This window comes from Falco punctatus (assembly GCF_963210335.1).
Source record: "Falco punctatus genome assembly, chromosome: 3".
NCBI lineage: Eukaryota > Metazoa > Chordata > Aves > Falconiformes > Falconidae > Falco > Falco punctatus.
Window position 1 is genome coordinate 25,741,758 of NC_137582.1, and position 22,044 is coordinate 25,763,801.

Here is a 22,044-nt window from a genome sequence, read left to right on the forward strand (position 1 = left end):
TTTTAGGTAATATAAAGGCATGATTAAGTGCCTGGAAGCGTATTCGTATTTTAGTGCTCCTTTAATACAAAATAACAACTGATCCAGCTCTCCTAGAAACATTATTGCATAAAGGAAGAAGTTATAAACCAAGAAGAGGAAGTATTCCTTACTGTGATCAACTCTCCTGTACAGAACTTCATGGAGAAATGGAGTATTTTTGTCATGTATGTTTTTCAGTAACACCCAAAGCAAAAACAGTATTTTTCTCAAGCCCATCCAAAAATAACACACAACTTTAAAACAATCAAAATATATGCAAACCATAAAGTTGCATTCAACTTCCTACTCTGCGTCCTGAAGCTCTCAAGAAGATGACATGGAATACCATGGAAAGCAGCAGGAATCCTTTTCCACTTCCAGGTGGTGCAAGAAGTCTTTCTTGCTGTATACTCCCTTTTGCTTTTGCTTCTGGCCTGATTCCAAACACACTTTCAATCAAGGAGCCCATGTGGAAATGAAATTTGTCACAATTAAGGAAAGCACAGATGTCACTATAGCCTGCTGAAAGTCTGCCCTTTCATTTTATGATAAAAAGGAGATCTATTCCACAGAACAGAGTTCTGGTGTTCTGTGTTGTCTAGACAATACACTGAATTTCTCACCACTTTTGGTCAAACATAAGATCATCTCTTGAATGGGTTAGCAATGCAGTATGAGTTCTGCAGTACACAGTCATGGACTGCACACTAAGCCAGCCTCTCTTGATGCTGGATGCATGATGGCATTAGGAGAAAGGGGGAACCTGCATCTGCTCTGTGTTTATAGACAAACATAAAATGATTATTGCAAGAATTGTAGATAATATGATCCAATGTAGATACAAATCTCTAGAGTATCCAAGGAATTTGTTTTAGTTTTGAGCAGACTGATCTGTTGACATTGTCATTTTCTCTTCTAAGCAACAATTAAGCCATTAGAGCAGTATGACTGGAGCCAAGTTTCTGTAGATTTCCACCCCACAACAACAGATGTCAGATCGTAACACAGGATAATTCATATAACAAAAGAAATCATCCAAATTTGGCTCAGAAAATAAAAAAAAAAACCAACAAACCAAAACAAACAAAAAAACCTAATAAAAAATCTAATCCAAAAATTACATCTGTGGATTTAAGCAAAGCGGTGTTACTCGAGTGATTAGATACCATGTTTGACCATAAAGAATTTATGACCTCCGTTTGTTCCAAAAGCTATCTAAGCTGTGAATTTATACTAGTTATTTGTCCAATATTTTAGACTGCAGTGGAAGTAATGAAATGTGTCAATAATTTGTTACTTTAGACTCCTTGCCTCAGAAATCTGGTTTCAATTCTATCTGGACTAACATCTACTTCTAACAAGCTTAACCATTTCAGTATAGCCAAGGCCAAAAAAACAATCAAAAATCTGGGGAACATTTCAGTGACTCAATTGAAAACAAGAATCACTAGCATTCACAACTTCAGCCCTAAAAACTCAGCAAATTAGCTATTCAGCATAGAAGTGTACCCCTAGTTTTCATGACTTCTTCAGAGAGAGTGAGCCTCAGATTTCACAATGACTCAATTAAGCCCGATGCCAAGTAAAAAAAAAAAACATCTACAGCAGCTGCAGGATTCATCTGAGAGCTTCACCAAAGCCTTAGGGGTAGTGCTGCTCCCATTCACCACTACTGGCACACAGGGAACCCAGCCTGTGCCATCAAGGAGAGAGCAGAAGTGCTCCTCGCTTCTCATGGTCACTGGTTTTCCCCAGTAAGACTAGTAGCCATTTGACAAAGATGTGTGGGAGACACTTCAATCAAAGAAGCTTAAAAAATCTGAGAGGCTGTGGTAGGATTAATTTTGCTGAAGATATCTTGATAGCAGTTAGAGAAGAAGAAAAATCTTCTTAAATCTTCACTTCTTTTGCAAGTTATAACACAAATTTTAGTTTTTTATATAAAGGCAAGGGAGATTTCATGGTCTGTTGTCCCATTTTCTTTAAGTGAGAACAGCAACCTTAATTTTTACTCATTAATAAAGGCTTCATTGTGAGACTTTAAAATAAATATTAAAAAGGCAACCACTATTTGTAGATTGCATTTATATAGTTTTTTTTCATTTCGAACCCAAAATTATTTAGGATGTACAGGTTAAAATATTCCCATTACATGTATTCATCACTCCTAGAATAATGATCTCTAGTATTTTCAATACATATAGACTTCTTGAACTTTATAGAACAACTTGGGATATATTTATTTTGAGAATTCAGATATTACTTTGACTTATTGTAATCCCATGTCACTCAAAAAAATTTATTCTTAATCTGCTTTGATGTTTAAGCTCTTTCCTTAGAGGTCTGCTGGAAAACGTTTATTTGACAGTTGTTCATTTTGTGAACTCTTCTGTCTAATCCATGCAATCTGGGAATTTTGCAGTGATAATGAAATCTCAAGCGTCATCCAAGTTGCAAAGTTTATGGTTCCTGATAAATTCTTCTTGGAGCTGTAACTTCAGTATTGTCTGAAGCTGGCTTCTCTCTGTGTGCTCATCTAACATCCCATTTTTCCAAGAAAAGTTACCTGAATATGTTTCACCACTGGCAGCCAAAAAGACATCAGTTGATCCCAGTAGGTCAGCTGTGGTTCAGTGCACTCAAAGAAAAACAAACCCATTAATCTCACAGTGATTCCTGCCTTAAACATACTCACATAAGAGCATTGCAAAGCATTGCTAAGCCTGTGCTAAACATCGCTTCTGTTTACAAAATAAGGAAACCAAATAAAGTCCCATTTACTGCAGTGAACTGCACTATCCCTGTGCTGCTCTGCTGGCTCTTCCAGGTGGCAGAATACAGTTTAGAGAAACTCTAAAGTGTTTTAAATTAAAGTATTTCAGTAATTAAATTTAATTAAAGTACTTATTGCCTCCTGTTTCTTTTGTATTTCTCTTGGTCTTAATAGTGTAGAAACAGGAGTATTCACAAATGTGGCTGACTTTTTTTCATTGTGTCCAATTCTACAATGTCCCAGGAATCCTAAATGCAAAGTTTAAGTCTGATAATGTCTTAAAAACTTTTAGCAAAAAGAGTTTAAGGAACACCTTTAATTTCCTTAACCAGTTTTGCTCATGCTTGTAAGCAAAGAACAGAACATTCATCCACATAATTTTAAAGTTCTAGGATGTTTATATAATCAAAATATCTGAATAACCACAGTGTGATTTCTGTGGTTTTGGTTGCTACACTAGCAAATCACCCTGCACCTCTACAGTAATAATATACGCCAGGAATTCCAACCAGCTCAAGCATGATCTCCACTTCCTGAGAATATGTAGCTGTTCTCAGGCTGTCAATTTTTGCAAGGGTATCTTTTTTTGATCTCATGAAACACTTTTGTCCCATGTGAGGCTAAATGCATTGATATATTATTTCTAAGTATATCCCTAGAACACTTTTTTAATAATGGGGTTACACTAACCATGGCCCAGTCCTTGGAGATCTTGCTTGTACTAAGCAAAATTGTAAAAGTATCTCCTTAAGCTTCTCCAATTTCTAACCCCTCTTTCTTTATCGTCTTTGGAACAATACTGTTTGGCTTGTTGCCTTGTCAACAAAATCATCCCTTGACTCCTTAATAATCTTTCCTAGGGTGGTTAGTGCATTCTTTAATTTTTTGTTTGATTTCCATAAAACCTGTAATGCTATTTTGGATTTCTCAACCTTTTGCAGTTAGAGCAGCATTTACAGCACAATTATTCTACACCTTTGCTATTCCTTCAGGTTTGCTTTTAAACTTCAGACTGCCCATACCACCAAAGCCAGCCACGTAACTGTAGTTTGCAAAAGGAACTTGATAAATGGAAAATTCTTTAAGAAAATTGATTCCAGCAGTGGGTTCACATAAACTGCAGCAGTTAAAAGTGACATACATTACACTGAAACAAATTTTGGTTTGATGAAAAAGATAGTCTTTTTTGGCTTGATGGTGAGTCCTATAGGGATTGAGTTTATGGTTGGAATTATCTGTACAAGCTTAACAATTTATTTTCCTACTAAATCACTTACTGAGGATGTCACTGTCACAAAATGTATTTCAGGACTAATCAGGTTCTTTACTTTCTTCCACTTTTACAACTGACTGGCTGGGACCTGCCAGTTTTTTGAGTCTGATGCTTTATGTCTGTCATTGCTCCAGTCTGCAGAAGTGCTTGCTAGCTTTTTACTATGACTCTCCGCTGATGAGGTGACCCTCAGTAAGGACAGAAATAAATGTGTTTAGAGAAGATAAAAAAAACATCCATGTATTACTTATTATTCTTGTATAACTTTCACACAATGGAAGAACGTGAATACCAATTAGAACAGGAAACAATTCCCACCCAGTCCTCTTCTGCACATACAGAGATATAGACAAGGCAGTATGCGTCCTAACAATTTACAACCTGCCAAGAGAGAACAGATGGATGAGACAAACATATTGAGTTATAAATATGTCATCTGTTCCCAAGAAATCTCAAACCTCTAATTGGAGCCAAAAGGCTGAATTTATACAGTTTATAACCAATGAAGGGATGAGAGAGAAGTTCACTAACCACTGTTTTTTTAATCAAAATTGAAATAACAATTTTGCCCAATAGATACCGTGTTGACACTAGTACTGTTATGCCAGAATATGAAAGGACTGATTCAAGTGTACTTGGAAAACTTAAGGAATAATATGTAAAGAAATTATAAATGGATTAGTTCTTCGGTGCCTCAAAATCATACTTTGCTCTCATGTGGTACTTTGAATCACTATAGCTGGAAAAACTGCATAACTTGTTTTTTGTGAATGTACCTCAGCTAATGCTTCTCAAAGGTATTTGTTGAGGTGTGTAGATAATTGGATATTAAAAAGGGTTAAACCTGACAGTTTGGCAGCCATTCTGTTTTGAGCAGATGCATTGCTCACACACATTGCCCCAAATGATGCTCAGCACTATCTTGCACAGTCCCACCGGAGCTGAAACAGCCTCCAGGCCTCCAAAGATGTGCCCAGCAAGGGACAGGAACTTACCGTCTCTGCTGGGAAAAAGAAACCAAAGGCTGGAAGCCCACAAAAATCTAAATCCCACAGGAATTTCCACTCAAGTGACGACAGCTGTCCTGTTCAATGCACTGAGCGCAGAATCGAAGACCTCCAGTCCATGAGGTTTATTAAAAGGCATTTATGAGTAGCTGTGAGTGGTACCTTGCTTGTGGTTCATGTGCTCTCAGCACAGAAGGGGGTATCCAGCCACACTGAACAAAACATTGCACAGACAAGTCCTTACCACAAATAATCTTTCTTGAGATCAATGAGTGTTGCAAACTTGGGACGCAGCACTATTACTTGGTGAATTATGAATAAAATCAAACATGCAGTAATCTTACATGTCCTGGTTAATCCTGTTGCAGAGACTGAAAAATAAGGAGTAATATAATAAAGATTTATCCTTTTCAAATACCTTCTTTTAAGCAAATATTCCTAAGCCTGTCTTATCAAGCCTTCTGTGTTGTCTTATTCTAGTCTTTTTGTACTTTTGACTTTGCCTTTTAAACAAAACTGACACTGCAACAGTGGTCTCGCAGCCTGTGTCATTTCTTACGAAGACTGCAGCCCTTCCTCCTCCTCTGGGCAACCAATATTTACAGGCCATGACTTCAACTGGGTGGCAGTTTCCAGATAAGAACATAAGAAAACTTGTATTAAGTAAAACCAAACTCCTCCCTGTATTCTATTTCATTATGGAAGAACTCCTATACAGCAGTTGAAGTCTAAGAGAAAAAGGTAAAAGCAGGCCCAGAATGTAGAGATGATTTCCATGAATACTGATCAGGAACTTCTTCATTCAGAAGCATTGTCTTTTATTTAATGGCTATAGATTTTCTCCCAATATTTTTTCTGATCACATATTTTAAACCATTTGAACTTTTAATGTTTCCAGAGTTCCAAGTACAGATATTATTCTTTTTACATCACCTTGTGCAAGAAAGGGAAAGACAAGGAAAAATTGTTCCCTGGTCTACACCACTCATTATTTTCATGGACTATATATTCCTTCATTTATCTCTTCCTTTGTTGTTTAAAAACTGCTCCAAACCTTTCACCATCCTTCTTGCCCTCCTCTTCTTGACCTTTTCCTTCTCTTTCCTCTGCTATTGTATTCTCTTTGTAATGGCGGCAACATAAATGCAGTCAGAATTCAAGATGTAAGAGCCCCATAGCACTGCACAGTGGCAGAAGGTTTTTAATTCTTCTCTTCTTTTCTATTCCTTTCTACTTAATTTGCTTTTCTGACTACTGTTGAACAATGAGCTGATTAAATAACAAGGTAAACTCTAAGCTTGTCTAACATGAGTCCTCTCCCACACTTGCGTTTGCACTATAAAATTTGCTCATCCAGTCATAGACCAGATTTTTTCAAATGCTGTTAATCGTAAATTTAAATACAAGTTTGTAAAGCCAGGAAAGAAAAGTCCATTAAAAATATTTCTAATTTTATTAGAAATAAAATACGTACTCTGTTCTTATAAGTTATTTCAGATGGATTCTGGAATGCTATTGTAGAAAGTTACTGGAATAATTTTACAGAAAGCTACTTACTTTTTAAAAGCAAAGTTTCAATTCTATTTCTAAGGAAAAGAGAAAAATTCGGCTCCTTTTATCCATATGAGTAGCCTTTTTGAGTCATAATCTGCATTCACTAGCACTGACTTAAATCCAGGGTGACGGTATTGGCTTAACTGGAGCAGATACAGCTTTAGAGCTATGTAGCACTTCGGCAAAGTTCTATCAGCAAAACTCTCTATGTGACAAAAGTGAAAAATTGTTAACTACTTTTGAAAAAGCTTGTTAGAACAGCGGATGTATTCTCCCTGACACAGTCATTGCTAAGTACATGTCATTTGAGCCTGAAATTACTTCACAGTATGAAACAAAGCCCAGAAAAATCAGTGGGAAATCTTCAATTTGGCCCTGTATTTGCAAATTCATTCCTCTCTTCACATATATATGTGCAAAGCTTTTTGACACCAATGTGCTAAGCCTACTGCCATTTTTACCAATTAGTTTTGACTAATTCAGTCAATGTAATATGAGTTTTTCCACACATATCTAAGATCAGAATTTGGCAGAGCGTTAACAATGTATGTTAAGATATAAGATATTGCATACCTCTCCTCATATGGTATACTGCTGAATAAATATTTTCTCTGAGACCAAGATCAAGTTGCTTCAGCATCACTTCCAAATAGGAAGGGAGGAATATTTGACTGCACTTTTGCTTAGCACACTTTGTGTGAAGGTCATGTGTTTGTGCTAAGAACAGAGCATGGCAGAACAGCCACCTTACACAACTGCCATGTAAAGTTGATCTTAAATTGCCATAGTTGGCACCTCCAAGTTCAGTACAGAAGTTGTACTTGCTGGCACTGGTCTTGATGGCTACTGTGCAGCCAGCACCCTTGAGAGTGATTCATTCTTGAGAATGAATCATTTGGATACTGCATGGCAAATAGCTTTCATTTCTACCCAACAGGAAGATTGTCATTTGAAACGTCAACAACATTAACCTCTCCAAGGAAAAGTCATCAGAACTGGACCATTACATGAAAAATGAGTAATAATTTACTCACAAAACATACAACTCAACACCAGCACAGGAGACTTCAGGGCAAATTTGTTCTTGCTTGGAAAGGTCTGATTTAGGCTGTATGCCACCCTGACTAAACATCAACTCTCTTGCAAACGTGCAACAACAGGAGTTGCTCCAAGACCTGGAGGTAGATGACAGACGAGGCGAGGGTTCAGTTCTTTATCTCAGTGCATCAGTACTTTGTGAAATGTGAAAATAAATCCTGATGCGGTTGTTTAAAGAATAAGTAACAGTAGCATATTCATGTATGATCAACTGTTTGCATATTTTAAGTTGATTTCACAGAAGTTCTGTGAAATACCAGTGCAAACAGCTGGTTATTTTATATTCTTGAAACTTGAAACCATTCACCTGTGCATATGTGGAACCTGGGCACTAGCTGCAGCAGCTGCAAGGCAGCATACGCTGTCATGCACACACATGTTGTTCCCTTAAATACCTGGTAATCAGCAGCAAATTACAATATTCAAGCATGCAGTGTAAGGCAGCACACTGACAAAGCAGACATCTGGATTTTATAGTAACATTGAAAGAGTGTGCTTCACAAACGTTCTGCTTTATTTACGTGAAATGGGAAAGAAAATACATGATACATCATCAGGATATGTTTATTCTACACTGAAGCCACAGAGGTAAGGTCTAATTCAGAGTTTGTGTTGCTGTCTATGTGAACAAGGCATTGGGTTTAACTCTCCTAGGAGTCTCACCTGAGAGGTCCACGGGAGAACGAGTCTGAGATGGTGCACGGAGCTTGCTGGTACCCTTGAGGCAAGATGAACAGCTGATGCTGAAAGGAGGTGGGGCCCGTGAAGTAAGAAAACTGGGAATGATTATATTGGCAGAGTATTGTGTTTATGCAGCGTTTGCCACCAACAGAACTACTGTGTTCTTGTTGAAGTTCCTCTTTGTTAGACCACATGATAGTAGGCAGAGATGAGGATGTGGGGGCTCAGGGATTACTTTTGATGGCAGATTTCTAGTTGCAGTTGCTGTATCAGGCTTCTCAGTGATTCAGGCTTGAGTGTGGAAAGGGCTGTTGGCCAGGTAACCCATAGATCGAATTATAGGTTCCTCTCCAATTTTCATACCCTCTGTCTTCCCCAAAAGGACCACAAACTTCAAGGACAAAAAGAGAGGAAGGAATGAGAGTACCTCACTCTAATTACTCCAGTTTTGTTTTCCTTTCACGAGCCATAATTTCACCAGCTTCATGTTTCTTTGCTGTCCAAAGCAGATCTCTTGGGCTTTCAGCTGCAGTTTCCTGGGCGCTCTGGTTCCTCACTCCTTCACACTGTTCAGTTTCCCATCTCCTGCCAGGTTCAGTCCCCACTACCCTGACATAAAATCCTAGATTTTATAGGTATGTCTACACTAGTAAATTAAATGGAGTAGGACCCATCCTGTGGGTCCCCGAACAGTAAGGGCAAGAAGTCAATAGTCTGCGCCAAAGATGTAAGTCCACTTGAAACTGAAAGAGTCTCAGCTGGTGAGAAATTGAGGGAAAGTGTTGATATTTCTTTGATCCAGCATCACTCCATCTGTTGCATGGCCTCTGAAGGCATTTATGCCTATTTTCCCAGTGCTTTCAGTATATTTTCATGCTAGTTGTTCACAAATAGAGCAACTGAGAAATCTTTTGAGCGATATGAATAAATAAGACCTCAGAATGCTTGAATCATGTCTGTTGTGTTATTGTGAAATGCCTTTACTGATGTTTATGGGGAAATAAGTTTTCTTTTTCTGGAGTGTTCTGTGGTGTCCTGGTAGCTTCAGCTGAACATTTTCCAGGGCTCAGGACAAATTCAGGCTGGGTCAAAATAATAAAGTTAATATTTCATGCAGTATATTTTAGAAAATGAAATAGAAGGCATCAACCAAAAATGTAGAATTATAAAGCCAGTTTATATAATTTTTAAGCATTATAAATGAAACTGAGAAACAAACACCCTTGAAAAGTCCTGTGAGACACTGTAGTATGTCTTGGATTTACATTAGGGACATGGTTTAGTGATGGGCTTGGCAGTGTTGTGTTAACAGTTGGACCTGATGATCATAAAGGTCTTTCCCAACCTCAAGGATTCTATGATTCACAGAGAAGGCTGCGACCAAGGTGTGTTTTGGCAATACTTGGCAATGATCAGATGAGTGTCTAAGAATGAAAATAAGATGTGAAAATCCAACCTTGTTTACCTGTACTTAGAGGTGAGCATAACTGAGTGATGAATGCAGCTGTGCTGGTTTCAATACGTCAGCTAATCCACTCAGGGCCAGCTCAGCAGCTGTGTCCTGTTGCAGATACGGAGATACGGCTCTTTCTCTAAGCTGTCAGCTCACTAAAGTGCCAAGCATTAGTAAGAATGAAAAATTATTGGTAGAATGTTAATGTAATCTGGATAGATCACCTGCATTTATTTGACAGCAAGACAGCAAGACACAAAACTCTGCTATTGATTCAGTGGATGATTAATAATGCTGGCATTTAATTTTTCTTCAGTGCAAAGTTGCTTGTTATAAAGATGAAATGGAAAAGATGCAAATAATTCCTTAATCTGGGATTAATTCTGGGACAATAAATTCAGCTAAAGAAAGGGAAATTTCAGAAAACTTCACATTGATATTTGAGAAAGAATTCCAGTTTTTTATTTTCAAGTATTTGTGTTTGACAGTGTCAATTATTTAAAAACTACATTCCAAAGCTAAATCACTATAACCATTTATTTTCAGCTCAAACAAATTATTTTCTGTTCTAGAAAATATACTTCAGTATTTGGTGTTGGGTTTTTTTCACCAAACAAACAGAAAAGAGGGCTTTGTGTTTTTTTTTAAAAAAGTTAATTCCTTTAAATTTTTATCTTACATAGATAAAAAGGAAAAATTTCTAATGCATGACTCCCAGACAAATATACAGTAATTGTAAACATGCATGTTTATGGTATGTCCATGCAGTGTCTGAAACACAAATTCTTGTTAAGTTGCCAGAGCTACTATTTTTGACACAAAAATTTGCTCCCTATCATGGCCTAATTCTGCAAGACAGTGAGTAACCTTCATATTGTAGTGACAGCATCGATTCACTTGAGAAGTCTTTGCATAGACACCAGACAATGTCCTCGAGCATGCAAAACTGTTGAATGACAAACAAAAATTTGGGGGTGTAAGCCTTAAATCTGCTTTGGTGTTTCCCAGTGAACATTTAGTAGGGGATGAGTGCACCCAATTGCTCCTCTTTCAAGGCTTTGTAAAAGAATTTTCAGCCAGTGTATTCTGTTTTACAGAAATAACTCACTCCAAGAATAATCTCCAAGGGCTCTATTAAACAACAAACAGTTCCTAAGCTCTCTGAGCAGCGGCCAAGGAAAGGCCACAAGTGATACAGAGACTGGCTCTGTACACAGACGGCCAATTTGGCGGGGCAATAACCAACACACTGAAGAAGGCCTCGTTTGGTTTTCATTTCCTTTAAATCTCTCTCAGCACTGAAGCCACAAGAGTTGTGGGCAGGCTGGTGTAAGTAAACGTTTAAATTTATCCCTTTCTTGCCACAGAGCCACTGGATAAACTAGGGTAATTACTTGAAATGGCTGAAGCAACCACTACTTTGGTGACAAAAGCTTTTTAATCTAATGTCACAGTATCTCTTTGCTACATTTGGTGGTATGAAAGTGGTCTCAAAAGGGATGGCATAATTATTTTTGTACTTAAAGCCTTCTTCTTTTTCCCATAGGGGAATCTTCCTTTAACTGGAAGGCATATGGCCCATGATGTTCTCTGTGTTTATTTTTTCCCCGTTGTTACTTTTTCTGTGTACATCCTTAAACAGCTTTCTGGCTGACCTAAATGCCTGTTGGCTGACATCAGCTGGGAGAGTTGAAGTGTCTTGAGAATACCCTCATCATTAGGACCAAGATGTTCAACTGACACAGCCAAATAATTTTTGGACACTCAAGTACAGATTGACAAAGTTATATGAATAACTTTAGAAGAACCAACTTGTACCTTTACCAAAAATGCAGAGAGACTATAACAAGAGTAATTTAAAGTGTCACTAGAAAAGTTCACAAGTATTTTTTAATTACATTATATAATCATCATGGTTATTATATTATACTATAGTATCATCTCCAGATTTTTCATGCACTGATTTCATTCCAACATAAAATCTGTAATGGAGTAAATAGTACACCAGCATGTCACCTGCCATGTTAAATTCAACACAAGTAAAGGACTGTCAGTGGCTAAGCAGCAAGTCCAAGTGTTCTGGAAAACTTTCCAGTTTTGAATGATTTTGTAAGATTTATAAAAATTCATGAATTTTAAAAGCCCTCAAATAAAAATGAATTATTGAGAATCAATGCAATGCAGCAGCTGGAAAGAACCTGGAACATAGAGACAATCACCAAGAACCTCATCTGGGGGAATGGGGTCAGCATCATGCGGGAGCTGGGGCAGCTCCATTGACATCACTGGAGTAATACTAATGTAAAAAGACAACTTACATCTGGGATCTGGCCTAACATGAAAGATACATTTGCTTAAAGACTTTACATTCTTCTAAGTGATGCGAAAACAACTGGAGTCAGTCCCACTACCAGTATGCCTCAATAGCAGTGGTATGTAAAACTGCATGCAGATTACCTGGGGCTGTGTGCATCTCAGGGTTTACCATTTCTAAAGAAGTCATACATGGGTAAGTTTAAAACCATTTCTAAAAAATGTCACACAAAAACTTTCCTAGTCCTCAGTGCCTTGCGAATCAGGTCATTCTAACTCCTCTGATAAATATGAAGCAAGTTTCCTCCTGCTGTTACACAGTGCAGAAAACCCTCACCAAGGCTGCAATTGTCAAAGGCTGCTTGGCCTTACAAGAGGACACATCATGATCAAAAACCTAATCCTCAGTAAAAAAGATGAATTCTTAGGAGAGATTTTAAGATCAATAGAGAAAGATCCATAGAATAATTAACATTTCTTATTTTTTCTCCCTGACTGACTATGACTGTATCAGAAAAGATTCAATGCAGTTGTCTAAGCGAGGGGTCCTGGTGCAATTTGAGATGTTCTAGGGTACCTTGAAAGAGGTGTCACCGGTGAACAGGAGTTGGGCCCCACAGGAGACCTGTATTGCTCTGGAGCAGCAGTTGGAGGCTAGGTGGTCCATGTGACTTACTGCCTCCATTCAGGAAGCAGAAAGGAGACAGAATACTAACCTTTCTATTAACCATAGGCTGTCAGAATAGAGAAGCTCTACATAATGAACATATTCAGTGGGTATCTCTAGCTCTGAAATAAAGGCCGTAATTTATCCCAGCGTTAGTACTTTATATTCGGTTTAAGTTTACTTACATTAAGTATAAGAAAATAACTGTGGAGAAATAGAGTAATTTTAACATGACAGAGATAGAAGTTGAAAGTTCTGGGAAATTATTTTAATAAATAATAAAAAAAGATGGATATAAACATCTCTAATTCAATAAACTCTTGGGAACAAGTTTCAGAAACAAATCAATAGGATACTAGCTATATAATTGATGATTCTAAGTTTTCTTTGGTTTTGTGTGATCTACTTTGTAGATTTTAAGCTGACAAAGTGTTGAGAAATATTGTAGATGATTTATGACAGTAATAATGTTCTTACATTTCAGGGTTTGCAAGAAATGCTTGCTACTATCTCCCACTGTCTTCAGGACTTCATCCTGCCTTCTCTGATTCAACGCCAGCAATGATAACTCATTCCTTCAGCATGTCCCATTTTGGTTACAGCAATGCTATTCGCTTAAGCTGGAAAGACTCGGCCCTGGGAAAGTTGCAGCTGGTGCAGATGCAGGAGCAGTTCACTTCCTCAGACCCACCAGTCACAAAACCCTCTGCTTTGCGCTTGCAGCCCACACACCATCTAAATTGGTCTCTAGAGGTGGACTCTTGTCTTCTCACCAATTAAATAAAATTCCATGGGTCTGTGTGATGCCTGCTTGGGACACTCAGTTCAGGCCATACAGTTGATGGGATGAACTCAGGCCTAAATGAGACTGTGGTTTCTACACCATTTTGCTTCATGGGAGGCACGCTTTAGTCCCTTCCTGTACTTTCTTCTTTGGGTAGCAAATTACTATATTAAAATCAATTTTGTTATTTGGGAAGCAAAACTAAAAGAATTGGGCTTTGTATCAAAGTAAAATATAGTAAGATTTGTTTCACTGCTTATGGCATGGAGGAAGTTCCTGGGTATGGAGGCAAATACAGATGCTGAATTTGTTGGCTTATCTAAATGGCCATCTTTAACATATCATGCAAAAAATATTGTAACATGTTATTGTTAATTTTCATGCTAAGTCTTTGACTTACACTGTAAATGAAAATTGCATCTAAATGTACAGTTTGATAGGACTTTAATTGAACCCCCTCAGTAATGTATAAATGGAGTTTTACATATATTTATAATGCAAAGGCTGGAGGCTACTTGTAGACTGTCTCTATCTAAAATCCAGGGTTACATACATACATATATATATATATATATATATATGATAAATTTGTATTAGGAACAGCTGTCATTTTTAGATTTGTATGCAAAAGGGAAAACTTACATATGGAATTGCAAATATTATTAATTTATCTGGGAGTGATCAGCAGTGCTGAAAAATTGGACTTTTTAAACACTTCCAAGCCTGAGGAGTTTGGTAGTACACATTAATATTCTTTCCAGTGTGTTTACATCAACTACATTTTGCTGAAGGGCCCCTATGAAAAGAAACTTTCTAGGATATGTCTGCTATGGTAGCTATTTCTGCCTACTTGCTCCCTTAGCCATATGGGTGCTTCCATACAGCTTGTATTTTCTCAATTTTAAAAGCACACCCTCTTGGTTTTCAGTGCTATGTTGTGTTGCAAACTACAGCCAGATCCATTACAGTGCATGGATTGTGGCACCTTGAAACATGGGAAAAACAATGAGTAGAGGTACATGGACACACCAAGCCTTATGAATGCACTCTTGAAGATAATCTCCTGATTGTAAAGTTTTAGTAATATCTTTTGGTTCACATCACAGAGTGATCTTGGAGCACTGGAACTGGACTCCTTTCAAACAGAGCCAGATCTGCTCCAGCCACAGATGGGTTGGCCCTGGACTATGTGCTGGTTCACACTGACCTACCCTTCCCCCTCCCCAAATGCAGGCAGTGTGCATCTCTGCAGTATTTTCCTATTTGTGCATAACCATTGTACCAGTTTGCCTTGCTTGCTAACAGAGATATCTCCAACACCTGAAGGAAAACTGACAGTCTGTTGGCTTGATCTTCAGGATTGTTTTAGGGGCTATTTTCCATTTATTTTGCAGTAGTTGGAATGGGATTATATGCTGAAAGCTTTTATTTTCTTATTGCTTTTGTCTGTTACCTAGTTTCTGCTTTGCAAATGCCTTAATCCAAAGAAAACTTTAAAAATAGCCTTTTCCCAGGGGAGGTGGACTTACTTTGTAAAGTTACTGATAGCAAAGAGCATCCAACTAACACGAGAATATACAAATTTTAAAAAACGCAAAGATTCTAAAAATCATGAAAGAACCATGCACACTGAAATGTATGTGCATAAAAAAATCAGATGGAAGAACAAGGAGAAAAAAGAGTGAGGGGTAGAGAGAGAGAGAATGTCAAGAGAAAATGTCACCACAATAGCCATACCAGCTAAATCTTGATAACAAAATAGGTAAAATATTTCTAAACCATACTGCAGGCTATGTACTAGCCAGAGGGTCATAAAGATCTCACATAAGCAAAGATATTACTGAATATATAATCTGCATAGACAAGATCAGTTCTATATAGTCTCAAAGTTCACAGAGGAACAGTCAATTACATTTATTGTGAATATATTGCCAAGGATAGACAAGGTTCAATTGTACTGAATGGTTCCTGAGGTCATGGAATATCATCTTGCTAAGACTTCCAGCTGGCAAATTCATTCTCTCACTTTCTCATTTATTCTCTTGTGTTTATTTTATAATTGTACTCATGACAGCAGAATTACCAAACCCGCCTGTGCAGCCACAAGATGGTTGTTTTCAATGAAAAGTGTGTGAAAATTATTGACTGGTCTGTAAGCAAGTGATTCAAATTACCTAGTTCAGTCCTGATCTCATGTTTATAATTAATGTTCAACCTCTCGATGTGAATCTTTCAGGGCACTTTCAGCTTCTGAAATTCATCATCCAGGAAGAGGAGTGTACTGTTTAAACAGATTTTATTAATAAATAATAAAATTCAAGACTACATTTGTAAATTTTTCCTGGCTATATTCTGGGAAAGCATGGTGGAACTAGTGTGAACATTTATTGCATGTAGGCCATAAAACTAGCAGGGTGTTGAGGGTCAGCCCTTTGCTCTCACAGGCAGCCTCACCAGCTAATCCACTGTCTAAAACATAACAGCAGTAGGGCCCTTTAACTGTATGTACAACAGTAGAGTTACACTGCTGCGCAGTCAGATTCCTTTGCCTTCAAAATTGGCACCACTGTCCTTATGCTCTATTGGTAAGTGTACAGTGGTGCAGCAGTCCATGGCCAAGGATCTCACTAGCTAGAAGGCTACACTCAGGTCTTTGAAGTCTGTATGAAAGACAAGAATCAATGAATCCAACAGTCTGAAAAATAAGGGTAGATGCTTTACAAGATTGAGGGACGTCATCTTCAGATGTTTGCACAAGAATTTCCACAAGAGATGGATGACTGCTGGAGATCAGTGGGGATTGAGCAAGCAGAGTCCTTAGATACTAAGGAAGGCAAGGCTGTTGGAAGCATTAAGCCCCTGGATGATGGCTGAGAACTTCTCCGGGCACTGCTGACTCTTGACTAGATGTCCATTGACCATAATTCTGAGTTACACAGCAGATACACAGCTACCTACATATAGGCACCCAAGTTCTACATCTGGATTTGCTTCCCTCTGTAAAGACACAGTTTAGTTGCTTAAGCAGAGGTACAGAATTCCTGAGGTGTCCTTGGTATCTGAGGTGGCTTCCATCCTCTCCTTTGGGAAGGTGAGAGTTTTCTTAGCCCCTGTGTCTTATGTGTCAGTTTCATATGGATAACAACCTGAGTAACTGAATTAAGGCCTAAGAGAGCAAGAAAATCCTTCCCACTTTGGAGGGAGAGGAGAGAGGATTTATTTTAGAGCTTTATTTCTATAAAGACTTCTACATTGCTTTGGCAGAAGATGTCTGCAGCAGCAGGTGGACCTATTTTTTTTGCAGGACTGTAGAGAGATTTCCACTATTGCATTCCTCTTATTAATTTATTATTATTATTTAAATCCTGTGCCTCGAAAGCAACTTCTGCATTTGCTTCTGTTTTGTTTGGTTTGCTTTTCTATTCCTAAATAGTCACTGTGGGTTTTTGTACCACAGCTCTGAAATTGCCTGGTTTGTAGTATCCCATGTTGCTGCAGCACAAAACATCGGTTTACGTTCAGACATTTATCCTCCCATTTGCCTAGGGCTAGCCACTTTATGTTTTAATGAAAAAATATATTGCTCAGAAATGGCTGGCTGAAGATTTCCTGGATTTTTTACAAATTTGGTATTAAAAAATTGTTGGATAAAATCCAGAAGCATTCCAGAGAACAGATAAGGACCTTACTGCTGAGTGCCCCAGCCTGCAGAGAGCATGTCCTAGTGGGCCTGGGTCCAGGGCCAGACACTAAACATTTGGCAGAAAGATTTTTTATTGCATTTTCCTTTTAATTATTTCTTCTTTCCCTTAGCATTTATTAAATTCATACAGATTTAGTTAGACAGCTCATTTCTTGTTTTTCTGTTGAGTTTAAGGCCACCTGTTCCTACTCTGACAAGTACTGCTTACACTCCGTGACGCCCTCACATTGTCATATTGGTAGAAATATACAACATTATAAAGGAAAATGAGGGTTCCAAACTTACATTTAATGATATTTTCTCATTTGTTTTGATGTGGTTCCTGAGCCAGCATTTCTGTGTCTGGCAATTAAAACTCTCAGACAGAGATGTCACGCTCATAATACTGTAATTCTTGGCTTTTTCCCCCTCCCTAATTGTAAATCCTTTACCTTCCTGGAAATAACATTTTCCAGAAATGGAAAACTAGTCATCCTAGCTACTTAACAAATAGAAAAACTCTCCAGATGCTACTGTCATGCAAAGGCTTAAGTGAATTTAGCATTAAGTATTTTTAAAAAGTGTCAACACAGTGCCAGTATTCTGCTCCTTAAGGCTATGAATTCTAACATAGAAATGCAGCCATTGTAACTGCCAGAGAGTGATAGGTCGTAAAAGATCATGTTTTCCTACTAACACTAAATCGATAATGGATAATTTTCTTTTAAAATAAACAGGAAATCAATTTACATCATGCACTTTATTGATAGGTGGAAAACAAGAAAGGAAGACAAAGACATGAAGTAAGAAAATTTATTTATAAAACTGTATCTGTTTTAACAGTATTAAAATCTGTGATGATGTCTCTCTGGCTGTGAAGGAGATGACTGACGTGTACTTGACTTCCTCTAAATTCTATTTACTTTTCCAGTTCAAGACATCCCTTCAGAAAATGTGTAGTGGCATAAAAACGTACCAGTTCCACTAGACTACGAAGGAAGGTTTGAAAATCTTTTGAAGATAGATGAGTTCTCAAATTTTCCAAGGTCACATCTTTGCTTTTACCACAACTTTGCAGGCTGAAGTTATGAAGATTCCCCGAACTGCCTTATTCTGTTGGAATACTGCAGACGGAGAGTTTGTGAAGCTCCAGCAAGATATTTTTGAAAAATTCAGTTCCAGTTTTTCTGTAATTAAATGGTCCTAGCTCATCTGTATCGATTAAGCATTCACCCATTTCAGGTAGCCAACAAATGCAAAGTCAATGCATCACTTTCACTCTCAATTTGTAGCCTCATTCATGTAATACCTTTATACAGCTCCTTGCAGAGGGGCACACTACATGAGCTCATGTCAACAACTTCCATCAATCAGTCCTTTAATACTCTGCTCTACTTTTCTTGATATTGAATAAACCCAAAGGTATAGTATTTTTGGTTTAACAAGACTGGACTCCTCCTGCCCACCCAAGCTAGACATATGTTAAATGAAAAACTACACTCCGGTCAATTTTTTAAAATTTGAAATTTAAATGATAACATTATGTCATTGGTCTATTTTTACAGGTGATTAAGTGATGTTTATAAAGATTTTATTGCTCAGTAATGTCTTTATTCAAAACATGAACAATTACCAGATCCCTGTTTCCAAATTTAAGCACACCTGGGGAATTATATGCATTGGCAGACAGAAAATTCTGTATGAAAATCATTGATCCTCTGGGCTGACTTGTCTACATCTGAAGATGGTGATTAGGAGACACTTTACTAAGCATCCAAACTTTCTATCATAAAGCTGTTCATTTCTTTCTCTCTCATCTTTCATTCCTTACTGCTTATCTTCTATGAATTATGTCCAAAATTTTCAAAGATATCCAGTGTTGCAGACTGTTGACTTGCAGACTTCCTGAATGCTTGTACAGGAGTCAATTCAGCTACATGAAATGGAAAACTTCAACCAGTGTGCTTTACTGTATGCTTCATTCCAGAAATTTTATGTGCATACAACATGGGAGACTAGTGCATAGACTGCTGTGCAGAATTCCTTTGCTGTTATGTGAAAATCACTTTGTGGGGGTTTTGTGAAATGGGAATGCATATTTGTACATGTCTGTTTTTTCAACTGAAGAATAAAAATTAATTGTGACCATTTTTTGGGGAAAAAAAGTATATTTTCCTGGGTTTTTTTAAAGATACAGGCTAAGTATCCTTCTTGGCCACAGTTATCTTCCTGCTAGCCAGTGGGACTTTAGGGTGAGGATCTTTGAACCACAGCTGGCCTGAGTGATAAACTGACTTTTAAAACTTAGCAAGAACAGCATGCCAAAAGAAATCTAAAAAAATATTCACATTATTGTTAGTGCTATGGAGTACAGCGATATACAGAGGCCTCAGTCTACAACTATGCTACGTTATTCTTGACGACATACCTAAGTAAATGAGGGATAGATTTTTTAAAAAAAAAACCTTCCAGAGTTAACGGGCCGCACAGAAAATCCATGAAAATATCTTTATTGATGACATTTATAAGTGGAGAACTGAGTCACGGAAAGATTGAACTACTTAATATCACAGAGATATTTCATGACACGTCCTGGGGCCAAGCCCTGATCACTTGGATCCTAGCTGGAAATGAAGAAATCTGGTTTCTAGAAACAACTCTAGATTAAAATATAAAGTCATAACGTCTTCTTACCAATCTGTGTTATATAAAATTAAGTTGTGCTTACAAGGGTTCTGTTATCAAGGAACTGCTTGATTTAAATAGGAGCAATCAAGGTCCCTGACCACTGAACACATTCTTCTTGAGCACCTTCAGCTTTTAAGGACAGGTATCCATGACATGGATCCTCAATTTACTGAAAATGGTTTCATGTAGAAATACTACATATTGACTAACGTTTAGTACTTTTGAAGTCTGCAGGAGTTTTACCACCATTTTATGGAATATCAGATGTTCATCATACTGTGGTCATCTGAAAAACAGGCTAACCAGAATAGATACTTACTGCTATGCATAACTATTTGCAGGTGTGAACACCATGAGAGGACAGAACACAGATTTAAACAGAGGAGGGGGTTATAAAAGAAAAATATTAATTAAACTAACCAAAGAAATTAAAACTAAGGAAAATACATAGCAGAAAATTTAGTGATAGAGGAACTATTATTCGTGTTCTCTTACATAAAGCCCTGAAATTAGATTGGATAAAATACTGAAAACAAATGGTTATGGACTGTCTCACAGTACAAAAAAAAATTAAGTATAGTCCATATTTGATTTTAAAAAAATTAAATAGCAGCTTGTTCCAGAGTCATCTCAAAAGATACATGCAAATTCCTTTCAAAATTCATGAGAGTAGGAAAAAATATATAAAAATTCTGTTACTGTCAGTTTCATCCCATACGTAAAGGTGACATTTTACAGTTGTTACATGTCTAATAAAAATGAATATATTTGAAACCAGACTTTTTTTTAATATATATTTATAATTTTAAACTTCTGGTGTTCTGAACTACTGTCCATGATAAGCACCTCTGGCAACTGAAGCTATTCATTTCCTCTTAAGATTATTATGATATTAAATGAATAACAGAATATTACATTATTTATAAATAACAAAATGTAGCAACATATTTTTTCTTATATTTTTCAACAGAGCATTGGATCTAGTTTTGCAAAAAAATTCAGCTGCTATGTAAATTCTGTTGGTTTTTTCCCCAAAAAAATTGAAAGTTTACATGTCTTAAAAATGCACTTTCTGTTCAATGGCATCTTTCTCAGTAATCTCTGTTATTAAGGAGAAAAGGGTTATGCAGAAAAAGATAGCTGTTGTAGGAGCTATTAAATGATTGTGTGTTTGAGACACTTGAAAGGCCAAACAGTTGGAGTTACTTCAGCTATTGATAAGATGAGATATGAACATGGTTCGCACACTGAATCAATTATACCAAGATGATAACTGGCAACAGTTGAGTAAGTCTTAATTCTTTACCTAACCTAGTAAGGGTTATATAAGACTTTGGGGAATAGCTGCAGACTATCTTAAAACTTCCATCTGAAGTATTTGTCAGGATTTCCTCTGAGAAGTATGGAGGACAAAACTACCTACGTATGTCTTTCCCACAAGGTCTTCAACCATAATATCTTGCAAACACCTTTTTCCATTATATAAATTTTGTACCTTGACATTTGTACCTCAACATTTATTGTATTTGGCTCTTTCACAAACCACCTCTTTCCTATTTAAAAATTCTCACAGTTATCACTTACACCGAAATCCCTTCTATGGTATCTAAGAGAGCAACTCTTACTCCCCAGTGCATATTTTTATGCACCAAGTTTTTTGAAGTAGCAGAATTACTGGGGTCCTAGATGTTTTGGTTGGTCCAGAGTGGAAATAACAAAGTATATATATATATACTTGATTACCAGTTACTATTTATCAGGATATAAAAGAATCTCTCATCAATCAGAATTATAAAATAGCATTTCTGACATGAGAAAGATTCAGACCACTGGAGAACTCAGAATTAACCTTGGATTCATGCTGGGTCATTATTGCATTTAGAGTACAGACTCTTGAAGTTAAGAACAAACAGAGCTAGGACATTTGAATGTGTTTTTTTTAAAATCCTAGATTATGCATTGCTTTATTATAAAAGACAAAAGGACTAGGCTAGAATGAAAAAAATTACTAGAGAAAGAAACAAAAGAAATGGGGCTGTATGATACATTA